This window comes from Pyxicephalus adspersus, chromosome 2, assembly GCF_032062135.1.
Source record: "Pyxicephalus adspersus chromosome 2, UCB_Pads_2.0, whole genome shotgun sequence".
In the NCBI taxonomy this organism is placed as follows: domain Eukaryota; kingdom Metazoa; phylum Chordata; class Amphibia; order Anura; family Pyxicephalidae; genus Pyxicephalus; species Pyxicephalus adspersus.
The window spans coordinates 2,047,461-2,051,180 of NC_092859.1; positions in this window are offsets into that span (position 1 = coordinate 2,047,461).

A 3,720-nucleotide genomic window follows, 5' to 3' on the forward strand; every position below is an offset into this window, starting at 1 on the left:
CCTTCTATCTTAGTATGACCTCCAGTCCCACCAGGTCCCCCTTCTATCTTAGTATGACCTCCAGTCCCACCATGTCCCCCCTTCAATCTTAGTATGATCCGCAGTCCCACCAGGTCCCCTTTCTATCTTAGTATAACCCCCAGTCCGACCAGGTCCCCCCTTCTATGTTAGTATGACCTCCAGTCCCACCATGTCCCTCCTTCAATCTTAGTATGATCCGCAGTCCCACCAGGTCTCCCCTTCTGTCTTATTATGACCACCAGTCCCACCAAGTCCCCCCCCTTCTATCTTAGTCTCCAGTCCCACCAGGTCCCCCCTTCTATCTTAGTATGACCTCCAATCCCACCAGGTCTCCCCTTCTATCCTAATATGACCCCCAGTCCCACCAGGTCCTCCCTTCTATCTTAGTATGACCTTCAGTCCCACCAGGTCTCCCCTTCTATCTTATTATGACCACCAGTCCCACCAGGTTCCCATTTTCTATCTTAGTATGACCTCCAGTCCCACCAGGTCCTCTTATCTATCTTATTATGACCTCCAGTCCCACCAGGTCCCCCCCTTCTACCTTAGTATGACCTCCAGTCCAACCAGGTCTCCCCTTCTATCTTAGTATGACCCCCAGTCCCACCAGGTTTCCCCTTCTATCTTATTATGACCACTAGTCCCAGTAGGTCCCCCCTTCTATCTTAGTTTGACCTCCAGTCCTACCAGGTCCTCCCTTCTATCTTTTTATGACCTCCAGTCCCACCAGGTCCCCCCTTCTATCTTAGTATGACCTCCAGTTCCACCAGGTCCCCCCTTCTATCTTAGTATGACCTCCAGTTCCACCAGGTCCACCCTTCTATCTTAGTATGACCTCCAGTCCCACCAGGTCTCCCCTTCTATCTTAATATGACCCCCAGTCCCACCGGGACTCCCCTTCTATCTTATTATGACCACCAGTCCCACCAAGTCCCCCCTTCTATCTTAGTATAGTCTCCAGTCCCACCAGGTCTCCACTTCTATCTTATTATGACCACTAGTCCCACCAGGTCCCCCCTTCTATCCTAATATGACCCCCAGTCCCACCACATCTCCCCTTATATCTTATTATGACCACCAGTCCCACCAGGTCCCCCCTTCTATCTTAATATGACCCCTAGTCCCACTAGGTCCCCCCTTTTATCTTATTATGACCCCCAGTCCCACCAGGTATCCTTTTCTATCTTAATATGACCCCCAGTCCCACCAGGTCCCCCATCTATCTTATTATGGCCCCCAGTCCCACCAGGTCCCCCTTCTATCTTAAAATGACCTCCAATCCCACCAAGTCTCCCTTTCTATCTTTGTTTGACTCCCAGTCCCACCAGGTCCCCCCTTTTATCTTAGTATGTCCTCCAGTCCCACCAGGTCCCTCTCCTATCTTAGTATGATCACTAGTCCCACCATGTCCTCATCTTCATCTCAGCATTCTAGGGTTATATAAGGTAGACACACTTCCACCCTTAGACCCTCTGGTAAATGTTCTCCCTAGTTTTTTCTACTAGAGTTCCTCCATGGGAACATACAGTTCATAGCACCCTCTAGCCATACCTTCTCCAATCTATTAGTCTCAGTTCCTTTACACTGGATCATAGACGGCACCATATATGTGCCCTGAAATATATGATTCTTTATCAGTGAATAGTTTTTAATGTATTCCTGCTTGCAAGACGGACAGAGGGAAATGCTACTGTGACAAGGATGAGACAGGTCAAGGTATAGTGTTATATGACGTGTTATAAACTTGTGGGAGCTTAGGAAAAGAAAATCTATGACCATAAAATGTTATGTCTCAGCACAGACATGCAAATGTTTTTTCTTGTTTGATAAAGCCATGCAAAATATGTTCATTGTGTAGAGATAAACTGCCTACAATTCCTGCATTATGTCCCTGCGCAGGCCGTACTGTGCACACTTCTTGGCCAGAAGTCTGAGCATCTCTCATCTATGGGCTTGTTGGACATCCCCAACATCTTGTTCTGGTGCCCCCAGATCTTAGTAGTCTCTCATACAAAGCATTGGTCAGACCTCACCTGGAATATGCAGTCCAGTTTTGGTCACCAGTTCACAAAAAGGACATTGTGGAATTGGAGAGAGTGCAGAGAAGGACAACTAAACTAATAAAAGGAATGGAGGAGCTCAGCTATGAGGAGAGATTAGCTGAACTGAATCTATTCTCTCTTGAGAAGAGACGTATAAGGGGGGATATGATCATCCTGTATAAATATATAAACGCTCCATATAGAGAACTCTCTTCCCCATTATTCACTGTAAGATCATTACAAAGCACAAGAGGGCGCTCTTTGCCTCTGGAGGAAAAGAAGTTTAAGCTCCGGATAAGGAAGGGATTCTTCACTGTAAGGTCTGTGAAAATGTGGAATCGGCTCCCTCAGGAAGTAGTTTCAGTAACTACTATAGATTGCTTTAAAAGAAAGCTGAATGATTTCTAGAAGCACAGAATATAACGAGGGATTAAGGATTTAAAGTGAAGATAATAGAGACAGCTGATCCAGGGAACATCCGATTGCCTCATGGAATCAGGAAGGAATTTTTCATCCTGACTTACTATGTAATTATGTAAAAAGTTCATAGCTGGGAGCGTCCTCTCCATAAACACCTTACACTAAAGACTTCCTCTTTCACATCTCATAACGTTCTATGTGTGGTCTATGGCTTCCTGGCTGTCATTAGACATCATAGGCAGAGACAATAAGCTGACATTCATCCCTGACGTTTATAATGGATTGTGATGAACGATTATGATGAACTATTACTTCTTCAAAGACTTGAGTCATCATTTTATTCATCCTCCTAAAAACAAAGATTCACACTAATAAATATACATTTATGCTAATACATCATGACACCATTCACCAGTGAGGAATCTAACCAGAGACAGGTATAGCAGGTCTGCAAGCACCTGACCTGCTCCTTGTGCTGCTTCCTAGTCGCTCTGCTTGAGTAATACTGTACAGGAATTGCAGGAGATACATCACTGCTTGAATGAAAGAATTGCATTGAAATTAGTGAATACAGATCTGCATTCATGTGTATCTTCTATCTGCTTGGAGTTCGGCTCCTTCCTTCTTCATCACAGAAGCTGTATCTATAATTGCATTGGTACATTCCCCGTGGTCTATAGATGGATAGAGCTGCATTATAAACCAAGCTAATAAAAGCGGAATTAATCACAAGCGGTACATCTCCTCGAAAATACATACAGGTCGGGATCTCATTGGGACATTTCTGGTTTTGGTTTTTAGGATTTCCTATTCCTGTGTTTTCACACATATGTATAAAACTATAAGCGTCACCAATATCCCCAACTATTAGACATAAAATGTGACTTTTATCATAAAATCATTTACCCAGGGTTATTCAGCTGGACAGCAACAACATTGACCTCTGTGGTATCTGGCACCAAGACGTTGGCAACAGATCCTATAAGCCCCCCTCCCCTGCCTGCCTTCTTCCCATAATGCCCCCTGCTGCCTCCATTGCCTGCCTTCTTCCCATAATGCACCCTGCTGCCTCCACTGATCTGCCTTATTCCCAAAATGCACCCTGCTGTCTCCACTGGCCTGCCTTCTTCCCATAATGCACCCTGCTGCCTCCCCTGCCCTGCCTTCTACCCATAATGCACCCTGCTGCCTCCACTGGCCTGCTTTCTACCCATATTGCACCCTGCTGCCTCCACTG